A 19,849-nucleotide genomic window follows, 5' to 3' on the forward strand; every position below is an offset into this window, starting at 1 on the left:
ATTTAGCTAAATACCAAATGTAAACAACATCACCAAAGGTATTTAAGCACAACATGCATAAAGTGTACATGCACATCCAAGAAAAAACATAAGGCCATCATCTATAATGGGTGCCCTTAATACGCAAGATACTTCCCAGAATCAATACTTCCACATATTACTTCTCTCAAAATGACAGAAAAATGATTTTACCATGATCACTTCAATTATGTTTTAACAATTCGATAGTCCCGATTTTTCATGCCCATTTTATGAAAAAACAAACTGACCAATATCTGGGCAAATGACTGGAAAGCATAATGTATACTTAAAGATGAAATAATCATTTTCTGGCAGAAAGAAGAAGAAAACTGCAGGCAGTGCACATGGTTCTGTCCACATTTTTCTGCTGATAGTCAAAACTGTTAAAAGATTATATTTATTTATATCAAACTGGCTAGATGTGTAACACATTGAACATCTGCACGTAACAGTTAAGCACCATAAGGAACCACACATGATAGCATATAGCACAGCTTTCACTATTATTACCAGCTGACAATACTTATTGGCCAAAAGATGAGTAGATGAGGGTCTACACTGGGGGTCACATCCTGGAAATGTTTTTTTTTTTTGTGTAAGTATCTATACAGATGCACTCACCAAATCTACACACGTTACCACTTCTCTTTGAATAAAATCAAAAATATACTCCTTTTTTTCTAAATTTGACTTTAAAACATATGTGATGTAAAAAAAAATGTAATATGTATACATGTATACATAAAAAATTAAGACTGAATACATTGTCACACAATGTTCATGGCCTGATTATGCATTTAAACCGTCCTTACTGATGACATTTTCATGAATCTTATTATGGATCAATGCTTTGACATTCCTACACCCACTTTACAGACCTCCTGTTACTCACACTATAGACTGCCATACCTGTATAGTTTCAAACGGTAATGGCAATCAACTTCGACTCATCTCACTACTGTGTGAATTAAGGATAGAGAAGGGAAGTTTCCATGACAACCTAGCTGCAATTCTCTGTAACTTTAGAAGACAATGGGCATCATAATTCTTCACTGATGATTCCTATACAGCACTTAGCATTTTCAATTCGAGACACCTTTTAGTTTCCATGGCAACTGAACTGTATGAAACTGTTCCAGCAATAAAACTATTAAAAGCTCCTAAACCCATGTGTACACTTTCACAACTTTTGGCCACTGTACCTTTTTTTTTTTTTTGGCCTTTGAACTGCTACGTGCAAAAATATACATATCTCACTGCACTTTCACTGAAAGTCAGATAACACTTTACCAATTTGAATGGAATATTTATTGATTACACTGAGGTGCATCAAATGTATCCTGTTTAGAAGTAGCTGGAGGTGGGAATGGGACTGATTTAAAACTGTAAGGCCTTTACATAAAAAAAAATATTGAAGTACTGCAGGAATAGCCTACTTTTGACAAAATGTACAATCTCCACTGCGGAATTTAATATGGTACTTAAAACTTGTTTACCCAGTCCGTCTAAAGCAGAGGTACATGTGAAGTACAGATTTGTGTAGTCTTTATCATGTGGATAAAAGGAAATAAATATTTACTTCAAATCCAATCAATGTAACAGTTAAAACACGTAAAAAACATTACCAGTACATTTTTTTTCTGACATTAATGTTTGATGTAAAACTGAACTCTCTGCTCAGAACACCTTCACCTAACATCAGTAAACATCCCGGCTACAACTTTATTAGATCAATTTGCTGACCTCCTTGTAGAATTTACCGTGTGTAATGATTATACTAATTATGATCATACTGATTAAAAAACATGCCATAAACTGTAAATTCTGCACTTTCATCACAAACACGTAGAACTCATTCCGGGCAAGCAATCATTTGAGGTTTCCATGGGTGTGTGTATATGATGTTCAGAGATATACATGGGTAAGTGTGGGGCCTCAGTGGTTCAGTTGGTTAGCGCGCTAGCACAGTGTGATGACCCAGCAGTCTCTCACCAACGCTGTCACTGTGAGTTCAAGTCCAGCTCATACTGGCTTCCTCTCTGGTCGCACGTGGGAAGGTCTACCAGCCACCTGCGGAAGGTCGTGGGTTTCCCCAGGGCTCTGCCCGGTTTTCACCCACCATAATGCTGGCCACTGTCGTATAAGTGAAATATTCTTGAGTACGGTGTAAAACACCAATCAAATAAATAAATAAATGGATAAGTGAAGAACATGATATACCTTCCTTACAAATCTACCGTGGCTCCTAATTGGCCAGCCATTAGCAAAATGTCACCTTATGCTTGAAGGCATGGACATCTATGCAGGATGTACAACTCTAGCTGTACAGGCAAATTACACCCTGCTGACTCTGCACTTCTACATGATGTTAGTCAAGTACACATCAACTGAGCTGACAAAACCAAATACAAAAACATACATGTAGCCTCAACATGGAAACCATTCCACCATTTTTTAAATGAGTTTGCATCTCGTCATCTTTTATAATTTGGCATTTTATCCCATAAAATTGTAACTCAACTAGAAGTTCCTCAATATATGTAAATTGCAAAAAAAAAAAAAAAGTATAAGAAATTTACAGGCGCTATATAAATTGATCCACTGTACATATACCATCCTCACTCTGCTGAAAAATAAATGAAAAACAAAAGATACTCTGTTGTGAAAGACAAGGAATCTTGATTTTGCTGAAAGTTTTGCATGGGCTGGTCAACATTATGACAGAACACTGGAGTTCAGATACTATGTAATATTAAATACATTCAAGTAAAAAACCAACAAAGACTAATCATCAGCAAATGAAGCACCTGAACAACTCAGAAGTTATTGTTTAATGAGGTGATTCAGTTGTCTGACAAAGCAGATAAAGACGATAGTGAAAAAAAAAAACGAGGTGTACGAAATTAGCCAGGTGCTGGACCCAGGGTCATATGCTATGACAGACGTAAGGCTGAGAGAATCAGGTTTTCAGTGCATTAAGGTATTCAAGGGATGGGATCAAATTTTCATCAATAAATCATCGATCACATATTTAAAGATAAATAATCTACGTGTTGTGAGACATATCCTCTAATAATCTATGTATTATTTTCACCTCTTAATTTATTAATGAAAACCTTATGCCCACTTAATCGTTGCACGTGTATGATCAGCAGTTCTTCCAATATTAAGGGAGAAAATGTAAAAATGTAAGAGGTCTAATTCTGTTTTCCTGGCAGGTGCCAATTTCCCCATCAAATTTCACTCACATAACCATTTACTGACAGCCCCATCACACAGATGTGGAACCATACAGCGATAATGAGCTGACGCCAAAGCAAACAATAGACTGACACAGCCATGTCACGAGCTAATATCAACGGCAACATTCATACGGAGGCTAAATTATTGCAATCTGTATTCACTTCATCCAACAGTCTAGTCCTGATTTCCATATCTACCACATAAACCTGACCAAAAACCATGTGTAATTGCCTAGAGAGTTTATGCAGACGTCACACTTTTATAGTGAAATATTAGTTACCACATATTCATACTCATTTATTTGATTGTTGCAAATATACTATTTTGTGAGACCCTTTCATATTCCTTAAAAATTTTTTTTCAGCACAGAAATCATTCCATAACATTATTCGCGGGGGCCTCCGTGGCTCAGTTGGTTAGCGCACTAGTACAGCGTAATGACCAAGGAGTCTCTCACCAATGCGGTCGCTGTGAGTTCAAGTCCAGCTCATGCTGGCTTCCTCTCTGGTCGTACGTGGAAAGGTCTGCAACAACCTGCGGATGGTCGTGGGTTTCCCCCGGGCTCTGTGCGGTTTCCTCCCACTATAATGCTGGCTGCCGTCGTACGGCGTAAAACACCAATCAAATAAATAAATAAATAAATAACATTATTAGAGGTTGCATGTAAGCTTGCCCTCTTCCTTGTCACCAGGTCAACAGCTGTCATACTTACATGTGATCTTGACAGTGATCACTCACTCTGGATTTGTAATGTTGTACATGTGCAGGTTACCTACATGTACATGTAACTCATAGGTGCAAATTGTTTTTCCCTATGAAAGGTGTGAAAAAATTGTGACACTTCACCAGGGAAAGAAAAAACATGTGAAATATAATAGATTGCTGAGCTCTGCCCCACAGCTGTGGGCTGAATACATTTCCGTCTTGCGGAATGATTGGGAGCAGTGCACAGACTTTTCAGACAAGGCATTTAGAAACAGATTGGATCTGGCTCTTACATGTCAGTTACTTAAGCCAATGGCCACACCTTGTCAGTTATCAGACAGGTATGGAATTACTTTGATTTACACTACAGTCACGATGTGGAGGATTTCAACAAAAAAGCCAAATACCTGTGAATTCAGTACAGGTACGACAGCTGTAGACCTAGTGACAAGGAACAGGGTAAGCTTACACGCAACCTCAAATAATGTTATGAAATGATTTCTGTGGTAAAAAAAATTTTTTTGAGGAAAATGGAAGGGTCTCACAAAATAGTATATTTGAGAAACTAGACAATGGTCAGTGACATAAAATGTGCAATTTCCCAGCTGTTTTTTTTTCCTCTTATTACTAGAAGTACACAATTCTTCCTGGATACACACTTTTTGTGTAATGTCAAAATGTAATGGACATGCAGTGAGTTCTCATCCTGAACAAAGGAATTTCCATCATGGTATCAGCCTTAACGACCCAGCTTTGTAATGGAACCAAGGACATTAAAGCCCAAAGAGTGTGCCCAGTAAGGGGAAACTGCGCTAAACGCCTTATCTGTGACAACTGCCTGGAAGACAGGCAATGACGGTGTTAAGAGGGTGGACAGTGTCCAGCGCGATGCGTCAAACTGGACAATAAAACTGAGAGAAGATTAATTTGGACAGCAGGTCAATAACAGTGACTCAGGCCATGTCAATTAAAAGCTGCCCAGCCCTCTGAGGAAATTGAGCCCTAAGATGAGAGAGGGCATTACGACCCCCTCAAGGGCACATATCGCCCTGATCTTCACGCAATAACAGTCCATTGCACATCAAAGGAGTCTCCATCAAAGGGCTTCAGACATAATCCCATATTGATAATACTGGCCAACTTTTTTCTATATTACAGGCCATCTGATATGGCAATGTTGGTTCAAATACTACCATCATGATACTTATTCCTCAGAATCAAGGTCAATATCTTTGCAGGCTCAAACCCTACACAGTGCCTGTCAAGACTCCATTCATATCACTACACTTTATTTAAAAGGAGTTTGCTTTTTTATACTTTTCTTTCATTTTTTTATTTTAATACTTTTTGCTTATTTTCTTGTCCACAATATCTTTAACTTTCCCATGGACAGACTGACACAGCTGGTGAACAATATTTATTTGATTGGTGTTTTACGCTGTACTCAAGGACAGAGTTTATACTGCGGCAGCCAGCATTATGGTGGGAGGCAACCAGGTAGAGAACCTGGGAGAACTCGTGAACAATTAAACAGATACTGGAATGCAACATAACACATGCTGAGGCATAAATGTCATTGCGATTCTGAATTTCTTTGTCGATCAGCATGTAAATTTTTGAGCAGACATCTCAAAATAATTAATTTGGACCTTCTGAATTCCGTCTTAGAATTGATCAAATCACACCCGTGGTTAACAAACAATGTGAGGAGCAACGCAGAAAACTCGTTTCTGTAGCCTCAGGTCTCGTGCAATATTTACCAGTAATGTGGAAGAGTGAAACTTCATTACACCAAACACTGGTCACATCTGTGGTCAGTGTAATTAACAGCAAAATGCGATGGTCAATAATAAGGCTCCTTCCAGAATCGATATATGGGTTTGAACCATGCTTTTTTGACAGCACCAATTATACCAGTCATCATCAGCTTTCAGAAACTTTTGTTTCCAGTTTTTTCAATAAACTCAATGTCTCTAGCAGAAAAAGTAAACAATGGCAGCTCTGAGTTAACAATCACTTTGCTGAAAAAACACAATGTCTTGATACATTTTTTTCCACAAACAGACATCCATAACCATGATTTTTCCTAGAGAGACACATTTTCAGAAAGTATGCACAAAATTCAATGTTTCATAAATGTTAATAACTCATATTTAAACTGACCGGTTTTGTTTCAGAATTTCATCTTAATTTAGTTTAATTTGAACAGACAATCATTAATTTCCCATGTCTATTTTCTTCTGTGACCCAAAAATAACCACAATGTAATTTTTAAAACCACTATATATCAAAGTAATACTGATCACAATCATATAAATGATAAATGAGACAATATAAATAAAATATTACAGAAATTTGTGTAAACTGATATTTGGAAATTTTCTAAAAGCAGAGAATGGCTTTTACTACTGATTGTACATGAGCAATGCTACGGACTTTAATATGGTCAGGCTTTGTCCACTTCTTTCCAGAAGGGCTAAAAAACGGTTTTGTCTTTTATAGCAAATTCAAGTCTAGCCAATTCTGCAAAAAATAAACGGCCTTACTATGTCGAAAATATGCCCAGAGCAGAATGCAAGTGGACAGAGGAAGGATCTTCTGGGAATTTGATCAAACAACTCCGCAGAGATTTATTTACACTTTGGCTCACCAGCAATACTATCTAAACCCTTCCAACTGCAGCTAGGAAGAAAGCTTTGCTCTGGGTAAATTGAAATTTGGTGTTCAAGCTCACGCACTCTCCCAGAAAACTACAAATTAATGAACGGGACATTGTGAAAACTGAACAGTTGCCATGGTTCCTGAAAGCGGATATGCTGAAAGCAAAGTCAAACCAGAACAACTCATTAATCTTCTCTCCACAAACCATTACTTTTGTGGACAAAACAAAGGGTCCTACCTGGATTTCACACTTCTTGTGGCAAACAAATTTGCATACTGAAAACAGAAACAAAAAGATGTTGCTACATGCTAGTGTATTCTTTTTGAACTCTAGATCTGTCAGCCATCACATCACTTCCTAAAGATGAGATCAGTCGAGAAGAGACATTATACTGTGGTTTTCTAGCACTTTCGAGAACCATCCATTCAGTTTATACATATCTCTTTTAATATGGAGTGTATCTCGTAGTTTTTCAGTGGTTTCTTAATCAGTAATACGTCATATTACAACACTCCTGCAAATCAAGCAGTCTGAATATGGCTTTTCCTAAAATCGGCTTTTCTTCGAGCACTTTCAAGGAACAAAACTCGTGTGTAGTTACAAGGACTTCAATGACCAGAATGATACCAGCTGTATACACACTAAAAATACCATATCAGGCTTTTACAAAGACATTGTTTGAGTTAACAAAATTTCAAACTTTATTATAATATATGCCCATCACTTTGTTGCCAGAAGTACATAATTTATCATTCATCAGTTTGCACTTTTCAAACTTTGGACGAAAAAAAAGGAAGTATTTCTGCCACACTTCAAATATATGCCATAAAATTGTCATTTCCTAAACACATACCAGTACCTGTCTGAATTAACATGTTGCACACATGTTAAGGTATTTCATTTCACCACATTCACTTCTAGCAAAACTTTAACCTGAACAAATTATACTCATTTCATCAATAAGAGCACATATCATACTAAATTTGGTGAAAAAATATATATATATATTTTTTTTTTAAAGTGTAGATTATAAGGACTTACTGGTGCACTGACAGCCTTGATTCCAGATTGTTTGTTTGCAGACACAACAGTTGCGGGGCCGGCGGAAAAGGCGGGGCTTAAAATTGTGCTTCCTCTGAGGTGGCTCTTCAGGCTGTGGAGACAAAAAAAAAGACAACAGCTATGAAACTGATGGCTTAACACCTAATTGTTATTTGACAGTAAATATTTGTGGTGCGTTGAACAAGGTAGGTGCCGGTATATAAACAAAACTGAGCATTTACTGTAATCCCAAAGCACACCACTAAACCAAAAAAACTGAATCCCAAACCTGAAAACCGCTAGCAACAGCACGTACCATTGTCACCAGCAGCTATCACGTGCCACACAGAACTGAGTGAGATACCATCTTGATGAAGCTATCTTTTTTTTTTTTTTCGGTGGATCATATTCATCAATCACGAATCACAACTATACAACGGGAAGCTGAAGTTGACATCAGCATGATAAACCAAGGCACAAAATTACAGCAATGAAAAAAAAAATCTGTCGCCACTCCCGATGGCAATGTACTGAATGACCTTAAATCCAATACAGGTGAACATGTATACCAATTCAATATACCGGTACCTACTTTACGTTTACGGAAAAAATATTTCATCAGAATGCGGAACTTCATGGTGCTGCTCTTCTTGTTGAGATTAAATTGTAAATCACAAACGGTAATCCGAAATATCAGCGTAATCTTGTTGACAGTGACCTGACTGCAGTTAGAGCAATGACTACAGAGAAACGCACAGCGAGGAATCTTAAAGGCTCCAGCGCGATGCAGCTACATCACTTGGGGACATGAAACATAACGATCGCAGTGCACGACACTCTGCCCAGAGAATCTGATATTGAGTATTGAACACTGCTCTGCTGAGACACGTAGAGGCTCTCTAGTATGGGATCTCTAACCAGAGGTAATTTTCTGCATTTTAACCCCAAAAGAGACCAGCTGGATGGCTAGCAAATGTCATTTTGCACTATGTTAGTGAAGATTTAATCTTACCCACTTAAAATTAGTGACAGACAATGTGTTACAAAATTGATAGCAGTCAGCCCGAGGTTTTGTGCATTATAGCATAATCTGAACATGGTCGGTCATTGGAATTCAATAAGATAGGAGCAAGATTTGACCCAAGGACAAATTGGGACTTGGATAAATTTTCAGCAGCATTTGCCTAAATTAAGACTAAGATATTAAGATTACTTTCAAAACGCCTTGGACTTCTTGACTACTATAGCCTTTTAACCAAAATATTACCACTTTGGTTTTGGTTGTTCACAATGTTACCACTGGTTCTGCTCGTTCACAATGTTACCACTGGGTCTGGTAGTTCACAATATTACCACTGGGTCTGGTCGTTCACAATATTACCACTCGTTCTGCTCGTTCACAATATTACCACTCGTTCTGCTCGTTCACAATATTACCACTCGTTCTGCTCGTTCACAATATTACCACTGGGTGTGGTCGTTCGCAATATTACCACTGGTTCTGCTCGTTGACAATATTACCGTTGTTAATGTAAAGTTAGGATTATTAGGAGAATGCTAAACCAATAGGATACCTCAAAAATGCATGAGGTACAAAAGTGAACCTACAAACTGCTGATGATCAAGGCAAGGTACAAATGTGAATGAACACACTGCTGGTGATCAAGGCAAGGTACAAATGTGAATGAACAAACTGTTGATGATCAAGGCAAGGTACAAATGAGAATGAACAAAATGATGATGATCAAGGCAAAAGCCATGACATTTTAACCATGACTTTAACGATAAATTCACTCTAGTGTTCTCTTTATTTCCAGAAAGGCTGAATGGATGGTAACACAGCAACAGGCTCATCATGCAATCAGCTTGTAACATAAACCTAACTTTAGTATGGTTATCACGGGCATCTCCCTTAGCAACCAGACCAGCTTAGCTACAAATTTCCTCAGATGTCGTGACAGGTTATCGATACGGAGGAATACCTGTACAGTACTCAGTGTTTACAGACACACCATATCTGTGTTAATTATTCAAACAACAAATGCCTTGGCTCTTCAATTCCATGTACTACATCAATGTCCAAAATGACCATCTGAAGATTCCCTTCGCGTGATTTAAAAAGCCACAAAATAGAAACTCTGTGACCATGACAAGACAAAATTGTTAGGAAATGTGATGAAAAATTGGACGCATAACCTCATGTAGGTTATTTTAAGTTTTCAATCTGATCATACAACTTGTAACATCACATTTACATGTGTACATGCACACATCACATTTACAAGTGTACATGCACACATCACATTTACATGTGTAAATGCACACACCACATTTACACATGTACATACGCACAGCACACTTACACGTGCACGTAGCACATTTACACGTGTACATGCACACATCACATTTACACGTGCACATGCACACATCACATTTACACATGTACATGCACACTCATTGTATACATTTAACTAGACCAGATATACCAAAATAGCAGTCACTTGCTCAAGGGGTTGGTAAAATACTAAGCTCTTTAATTTTCATCACACAAAAACCTTGCTTTGGTGCTCAAAAACTTTGTCAGCATGTGCCATTTAAAGATTATACAAGGTCTCCGATGCAATGTTTATATCAAGTACACCCACTCTTCAATGCTGTGTTGATAGACCCCCGGTTTTCTGGTTCCAGTGAAAAGTGACATGAGACATACTTTAACAATACCTGGTATCACTAATCGCCCCCGCAAGTGTACCATAAATAGTCTAAATACTTAAAATCCAATTTCCATCAAAAATTTGATAAACTTTGGCCCGTAGGCCTATTCATCTCCCCGCTTCATTCACTTACAGAAACTTTACAACAGCATGTCATGTCTTATGATGGTACAGTCGTTTCCATTGGTCAATTTGGATTATGTTCATTAGTCATCTGTAGTAGACGGCATGTGGAGAGTAGATCCAGTATACAATATACATGTACTACATGAACAAATATGTCTGCAATACTCTCAACTTCTTTCAACAAACTACCACCATGGCATTTAAAATAAATCTTATTGATTAACTACTGTATTTCTGCACTGAGTTTATGCCATGCTCTAGAATTTTTTATTTACACAATAGAGGTCAATTTTTTTTTTTTATGAAAATCAATATTGTGTGGGAGTGAAATCATGTAGTCATGGTAGTAGAGAAGGAACAGCAAAGGAAGATATGAAAGAAGACCACATAAAACAAATTTGTACAAACATCTAAAGATAGGTAAATATACCTCCATAAGTATTAGAACTCCAGGAACCTTTCGGGAGATGCCGACTTAAGCAAATAAACCAATGATAAACCTCTCAAACCTGCCAATCAAATGTCCATTTTGTAAATCACAACAAATATTGTTGTCAGCAGGTCAACAGGATGTGTGCCCCTCCCCAAAAAAGAGCTCCTCCGCCTCTCCTCACCCCCCATCCGCCTCCTTCCACACACACATACACACGTACACACACACACACACACACACACACACAATAATACACCCCCTCAGTCATATATAACCCTCTCATAATTAGGTAAAATTTAATGTCATCCATTAAAGCTTCATACATGCTTACCTGTGACTGATTATAAATGAACAATCCCTATTAAAACTGAGCAACCAGAAAGAAACTGATAAAAAAATATTCACCTTGACAAAAGGTTATTTCATTAACACTGCAGTTACAACGATTCTGTGAAATGCATCTGTAACATGCAGCTCAAATATATTGACCTTTACATGTATCTGCAATATTTCCACCTATTTGGCTCAATGCAGGCATCCCCATATACAGTGTAGGAGCTTATCACACGTCAAATTTTCTACCAAGGGAACGCCACTTGAAGAAAAAAACTTGCATAACAGTCTCCTGGCAACCCACGTGATATTTCATAATAAGGTTTATGTCACGCTGTTCTATCCAATTAGCTTAATCAGTTGACACATGTAGTCATATATAAATGCTCTGTCAAGGTCATTTTCTAGCTGCAAGGTTAAGTCTTTATATAATAAAACCAGTTTTCAATTTGAGCAACACATCTAGCTCATTCCATCATTACTGTGCAGGCAGGGACAGGCCATTTTCTTTAGTGGCTATCAGAAACAATTTCTTTAAAGTGCAATTCAAACCATTTGTGTTTCTTCTTTCTTGTTTTTGCCGTACACTATAATATTATACACACCAAGGCTGCATCCACCTTTACAAGGCAATTCTCATACTAGACAATTTCTTTATTAGGCAATGTCATTGCCTATCATTGTCAACCTAACATTACATGCAAAGGCCTAACTCTCTAAAAAAAATACATATATTCTTCTCCTGAAAAATCATTTAAAATGGATATCTACTGAAGAATATGAGATTGCTGACAGTACTTTATGTAAACAAAATCATAAATTTTACATAACAGATTACTGAAACATTTACGGTAATGTGCAGTAAATTGAAAGTCTGACCCATGCGGGCATATTGCATCTGGGGTATTGTTTCCACCCAGGGTCATTCATCATTAAACGATATCGGCCAGTCTGTCTCCCTCCTGCAGAACGCGATTATGACAAGGTAATAAATTCTCATCACGCACACCTCTCAGGTATCAGCATCGCCAGTGGTTCAGGTAACACCAAAATGATCCCGAACTTCATTAATGGATAATACATATGTTATCAATGCGTCCTAATATGGAAAGAACTTACCCAAGCTATACAGCTACTCATAAAGCTGTTGTTTTTGTCTAAGCACTGACAACCAATCAATGAAAATTTCTCAAATTACTCCCGAGACTTTAGCTTCACAAGAAATTAAGTTTACTGTAATTAATCAACTGTATTCACAAGCATCATATTAATTGCATTTCATACATGTAGATAACCTGTCTGATAACAGGTAGCATACACCAATCATATGCTGGCATTTTTTTTAATGCAGGCATGACCTTAAATAGCCCATGGAATATTATTCAATTAGGTCCAGTGCATTGGCTAATACCTGGAAATCAATCATCTTTCAATAAAAATAACTCATTAGATATAGATTTCTGTCTAAACTGAGGCTCAGGCATGATTACCTAATAACCTATATCGCAAGGCACGAGAGGTTAAGTCCATGTCCCAGCTTGTAGCTTTACGAGTCCTTAATTAACGATTTGAATTCTTGCCCCACAATTGAAACTTCAGCACCATTCTCCACAACCATTCTCTCATTTCACCCCTAGACACATTAACCTTTTGATATTATTCCCACGGACAAAAACAAAAGATTTATTTCACTTACACGATGACGTTTATCTGACTAATTATCTGCAAGTTGCTGACAGAACCTCCAACAGATGACTAAATGAATAAAAGGTACACCTGTAGTTTTGGTAAGTTATATTACTAATTGTGTGTTGTACATATCATAATATCATAGTGGGTGAGTGCTTGGGGTTTAACGTCGTGCTGTACATAGTGAGTGAGTGCTTGGGGTTTAACGTCGTGCTGTGCGTAGTGAGTGAGTGCTTGGGGTTAACGTCGTGCTGTATGTAACGAGTGAGTGCTTGGGGTTTAACATCGTGCTGTACATAGTGAGTGAGTGCTTGGGGTTTATCGTCGTGCTGTACGTAGTGAGTGAGTCTTTGGGGTTCAACGTTGTGCTGTATGTAGTAAGTGAGTGCTTGGGGTTTAACGTCATGCTGTACATAGTGAGTGAGTGCTTGGGGTTTAACGTCGTGCTGTATGCAGTGAGTGAGTGTTTGGGGTTTAACGTCGTGCTGTATGTAGTGAGTGAGTGTTTGGGGTTTAACGTTGTGCTGTACGTAGTGATTGAGTGTTTGGGGTTTAACATTGTGCTGTACGTAGTGAGTGAGTGCTTGGGGTTTAACATCGTGCTATACATAGTGAGTGAGTGCTTGGGGTTTAACATTGTGCTGTATGCAGTGAGTGAGTGTTTGGGGTTTAACATCGTGCTGTGTGTAGTGATTGAGTGCTTGGGGTTTAACATTGTGCTGTACGTAGTGAGTGAGTGCTCGGAGTTTAACATTGTGCTATACATAGTGAGTGAGTGCTTGGGGTTTAACGTCGTGCTGTATGTAGTGAGTGAGTGTTTGGGGTTCAACGTCGTGCTGTACATAGTGAGTGAGTGCTTGGGGTTCAACATTGAGATGTATGTAGTGAGTGCTTGAGGTTTAACATTGTGCTGTACATAGTGAGTGAGTGCTTGGGGTTTAACATCGTGCTATACATAGTGAGTGAGTGTTTGGGGTTTAACGTCGTGCTGTACATAGTGAGTGAGTGCTTGGGGTTTAACATTGTGCTGTACATAGTGTGATTGAGTGCTTGGGGTTTAACATTATGCTGTATGTAGTGAGTGCTTGGGGTTTAACATCGTGCCGTACATAGTGAGTGAGTGCTTGGGGTTTAACGTCGTGCTGTATGTAGTGAGTGAGTGCTTGGGTTTAACCCCGTGCTGTTTGTAGTGAGTGAGTGCTTGGGGTTTAACGTCATGCTATACGTACTGCATCAACATTCCAGATGCATGTAAATTATACACTGCACTTGATTTGAAACTGCCATCAAGAATAAATGACTTATTTGCCAGATTCTGAAAGGTCTACTAACCTAATACAGGGTTCCTATTCGGAATTTATAGGTTTCAGCACCAAAACCTCATAATATATAATGACCTTTATTTGCCTCTAAAATGTACTTTTTCAGACAACGTTTTGAGGCAAATGCAATGTCTATCTGCATTATGTGCAATCTATTTATCTCCCTCGAACACCTTTCCCACCCACATGGGTTTTATGCACCCATATGGCACTCTGACATTAAAGTACCCTTTATTTCCGATGCAAGCCACTGAGTGTCTGTACACTGACACCTGCTATACACCTCCTGACGTGTGGGAGGTAACCTATGACTAGGCAAGTGCATACCATCCGCTTTCCTACCACTCCACCATACATGTATACGCATGCCATATCATGTCCAGACACTAGTGTACTTCCCCAAATCCGTGCTTCAGTGTAACAGTGCTAATGTAACCTCTGCCACAGACATATATGTCATTGTACTTTTTGTCTTATTTATTTGATATGAGTTTTACCTTGTACTCAAGAATATTTCGCTTATACGACGGCAACTGGCATTATGGAAGGAGGGAACTAGGCAAAGGCTACAGGAAACCCTCGATCAAATATGTCATTGCCAAGTGAATGAGACAATTCCTTTGACATAAAAAAAGAGCACACTGACAGCTGAGGAAGGAAATAGCCCGCATTCTCTCATCATTATGAACAAAGTTGTAAGTTAGCTCAAATCAGCTTACATTGGATAATTTCATATATGTATATAATTCACCTTGCAAAGGTGGCATTTCAATATGTATCACCGAATAATGTTACACCTTATCATGCAGGTACGGGTGTAGTTTTAATTCCTATCCCACAGATGCAATTATGTGATGAAGAAAAGACCTGTCAAGTTTCATATGCAAACTTAATTTAACTATTTAATGAGTAAACATTTGCTTTCGTAAATTGATACATGTGGAATCAATATTGATTGCTTGACAATGAAGACAGAGGGTCTTGGGTAAAAGCGTTCACTCATGCTCACAATTGCAGGCACACATGCTATATCCATTTACTGAACCTGATTCACTTGAATTTCTGTGAATTACAATGGCTGTATCGATTGTAATCTTATCCTGTAAACCTGAATGTAACAAGTGTTTTTGTTCCGTATGCGGGGGGGGGGGGGGGGGGGGGGGATCTTGGATATGCGCCCCTTCCCTCTTCTTTAAAAATGAAATAATAAAAAGCCCAATTGTCAGCCCATATTTAAATAAATTCAGTTGTGCACGAGCCATAAGCGTGTGAGTTATTTATTTGTAACTCTACAGTACAACAGCTGTTAAAGCTTGGCCAATATATCTGACTATTTTAAGATGTGTTTAAATGTACGTGTGTGCTGGGACTTCATCATACCCACTCTTCCACGTGCAGTTTACATACTGTTTTACACGTGTTTATTAGTACGCGTGTACTATTGTGGAATTAGTATGCAACACAAACAGTTCTAGACCTAGAACACACACAGGCCTGATTGTACAGCCACCTCCATGGGTAAACACTGTTCCATTAAGCGTTCCATGAAGAAGACAGAACTTTACCTTAAACACCTGCCAATCACACAGAGCTTTTACTTACAAGGCTCAGCCAATTTCACTCACACCTGTATTAGGAGATTAAATATGATGTCAGTTATTACAATGCACAACACCCATGTTATTACATACACTTGTTGTATGTGATGTCAACGCTTATTGTGTACTGCACATAATTAGTACTGCTCATAATTGTACCTGCATGATCTATTTGTTTATCTGATTAATGTTTTACCCCGTACTCAAGAATATTTCACTTATACAGCCAGCATTGTGGTGGGAGGAAACCAGGCAAAGCCCCGGAGGAAACCCCACAGCCATCTGCAGGAAAATACTTTTTAACTAGGTCAGAAAACATCACACCCACAAAATAAACATGGGCTTAGAAACATAGTACAGCTTTACGTTAGTCTTCATGTGTATTATACTATCCATCTATTCAGACTTGATCCCATTAATTCATGATAACATACAGGGTAAATATATAAGTAATAATATAAATGAACTAAATCAACAGGTAAATTAGGTCAGGAGTAAATAGTTTCTTAGATGCCTCTTCCCTCCCAATCAATATCACAAGATTAAATCTGTGGAAACGACGTCCGCTAGGCACAGAGGTGACACGTTCTCTGCTGAGTTTCTTTGTTCATGTCACATTTTGTTGTCACAGTCAGGCCCGTTTTCAGGTGACGCAGGATGAAATTAATTAGCCTGTTTGCTATTTTTGAAACAGGTAAAAATCTAATCCATGCAGGTGTGAAGGCTTATAACATACCTTACTTGTATGTAGTGAGTGTCAGGATACATTAGTCAGCTCTTAATATAAGTGGACTACAGAACCTAACATGGTAGGTCTTAGTACATACTGACAGAAGACTCAGTGTTTACAATGAAAATGTGAAATGTTTTATATATATATCAAAGTGCATTTCTCATAGTAAAATAGTGTACGAACATTCAAAATGATGTATAACTTTAGTTCATGGCAAGACTCAATTTTTGCTTTGTTACATAATATGTACATGTAATCTTTCTTAGTAAGATGATTTTTTTTTATTTATCTCTTTCGTGTTTTACGCAGTGCTCAAGAATATTTCACCTATACGATTGCAAGCCAGGTGGGACTAAACCGGGCTGTGCCCGAGGAAAACCCATGACCACCCGCAGTTTGCTAGCAGATCTCAGTAAGAAAATATGTGTACCTGGTGTGAATAGCTTTCCTATTTACCTATTACCCATATAAAGTAGAAGAAAACACTTTTCATTCGTTACAGGCCGAGCTGATTATGACTCCATGTATACGTATTTACATAGTAATTTGACTGGTTTTTAACGCCATACTCCAGGGTATACAACTAGCCTTTAGATTTATTTATTTATTTGATTGGTGTTTTACGCCATACTCAAGAATATTTCACTTATACGACGGCGGCCAGCATTATGGTGGGAGGAAACCGGGCAGAGCCCTGGGAAAACTCATGACCATCCGCAGGTAATTCACAGATAGGATCACTGAGTAATTCGTAGTAATTCACATATAGGATACCTAATTATTCACTGATAGGATCACTGGGTAATTCATAGTAATTCACAGACAGAATCACTGAATAATTCACAGATAGGATCATTGAGTAATTCAGACAAAATCACTGAGTAACTCAAAATAATCCACAGATAGGATCACTGAGTAATTCATAGTGATTCACAGATCACTAAGTAATTCAAAGATAGGATCACTGAGTAATTCAAATAGGATCACTGAGTAATTTATATTAATTCACAGATAGGATCTCTGAGTAATTCACAGATAGGACCACTGAGTAATTCACACACAAGATCACTTAATTCATAGTAATTCAAAAAAGGATCCCTGAGTAATTCATAGTATTTCACAGATGGGATCACTGAGTAATTCATAGTATTTCACAGATAGGATCACTGAGTAACTCATAGTATTTCACAGATAGGATCACTGAGTAATTCACAGATATTAAGGTTCCTACTCGTATCTCCTACACATGTACATGTATGCACGCTTGGGACAGCCTTCAGATACCTGTGGAGCACAGCCTTCAGATACTTGTGGAGCACAGCCTTCAGACACCTGTGGAGCACAGCCTTCAGATACCTGTGGAGCACAGCCTTCAGATACCTGTGGAGCACAGCCTTCAGATACCTGTGGAGCACAGCCTTCAGACACCTGTGGAGGACAGCCTTCAGATACCTGTGGAGCCGCTTCCATCATAAAGTAAACAAAGTTTTTGAAGTGGAAGTAAAATTTAATCCATACTTTGAACACCTGACACAAAATTCTTCATTCATCCATAAATCCTTTTCATATGGATTTAATGCTTTCCACGTAAAGCCAATCAATGCACCAAAGATATACAAGATACGAACCATATGGACAAAAACTTGCATGTTATCAAATCTAACAGGATTAACTAACATAAACCTGTATTTTACAAATTTGTTCATGAATATGCAAATACCACAGGAATCATGGTAATTCATAGACAGGATCACTGAGTAATTCGTAGTAATTCACAGATAGGATCACTGAGTAATTCACAGAAAGGATCACTGAGTAATTCACAGATAGGATCACTGAGTAATTCATAGTAATTCACAGACAGGATCACTGAATAATTCACAGACAGGATCACTGAATAATTGACAGAAAGGATCACTGAGTAATTCACAGATAGGATCACTGAGTAACCCATAGTAATTCACAGACAGGATCACTGAGTAATTCACAGATAGGATCACTGAGTAATTCATAGTAATTCACAGACAGAATCACTGAATAATTCACAGACAGGATCACTGAGTAATTCAGATAGAATCTGAATTCAATTTTTTCTGTTTAGCCTCTCTCTCCCACTAATGTTATAATTCACATCACAATGCTTGTATAAGGTAAGTTACATCAACGGTGAACATTGTGGCATGAATTTTCCAGTGATGGATAGTAAATTTATGAGGTCTTATATCACTGGTATGACAGGTGAAGCGAGAAACAATTATACACGCATCATAATCATTCAGTCATGTGTATATATATATATATATATATATATATATATATATATATATATATAATGTAAAATTTGACGTGCTGCACTGTAAAAAATGTTGTATATGCACATGTTGGTGTGGGATGTGGCAAACAATATATTGGCCAGACCTCAGCCCTCTGCTCCAGATTGACACTGCATCGACAACAAATCAACAACGAAGAATATTGTCATCTTCCAGTCAGTAAGCACATACACTCATGCGCATTGTCATTAACTCCCTCATATAAAGTCTTTACATTTTATAAAGTATTAGATGGAAATCAAGCCACCTTAGATGTAAAAGAAACTTTTTTCATAAATAAATAACACCCATGTCTCAATGGTAGTCATCGGCCCTAATATCGTACCTCATACTTTCATGATATACCACATGCTTGTATAATTTATGTTGATTACTTTTGTCAAACCAGTTCATTTTCATTACTCGCTGTATATATATAGTACTCATTGTATATGTACAAATATTATGTCACAGATTATCCGCAGTGTCATCCGTTCGATGCTAACAAAGACACATCGTCACTAGTCGCCCTGCGGATAGGCACTCTTAGGTACTGATTTTTCTATTGTTCGCTACTTAACAGCTTTATACATGTGCGACCTTGTTCCCAGCAACAATTTATCCATGTATTATGCCATATAACTAAACCACTGTCTGTTTTGACATGTACGTAACATGTTCCTTAGTTACTGGTAACACATATCCTATATAAAGACCTCTGTGGACATTCGTATTTATATTCCTTGAAAATAACACGAAGTTTGAAACTGTAGTTGGAATATGACAGAATGTAAAAAGTTAAGGTGTTTTATTATTTTTTTTCCTATGTAAATTCTCCTTACCAGGGGATCTTTCTCTATTTCTTCAAATACGTACTAATATAATCTGCCGTGTAACATAAACAATTCACCGATGAC

General features: G+C 37.8%; 1 protein-coding gene across 2 annotated transcripts in view; it reads right to left on the reverse strand.

Moving 5' to 3' along the window:
* Window positions 1-19,849, reverse strand: part of LOC135464639 (tensin-3-like) — a 185,125-nt gene that overhangs the window by 91,745 nt on the left and 73,531 nt on the right. For both annotated transcript variants that reach the window (XM_064742105.1, XM_064742104.1), the window contains exons 2-3: window positions 7,673-7,784; window positions 6,869-6,906 (exon numbers count right to left, since the gene is read on the reverse strand). The gene's annotated coding sequence lies outside the window, so the exon portion shown is untranslated. The remainder of the gene's footprint in view (window positions 1-6,868; window positions 6,907-7,672; window positions 7,785-19,849) is intronic.

Source organism: Liolophura sinensis, chromosome 4, assembly GCF_032854445.1.
Source record: "Liolophura sinensis isolate JHLJ2023 chromosome 4, CUHK_Ljap_v2, whole genome shotgun sequence".
Lineage (NCBI taxonomy): Eukaryota > Metazoa > Mollusca > Polyplacophora > Chitonida > Chitonidae > Liolophura > Liolophura sinensis.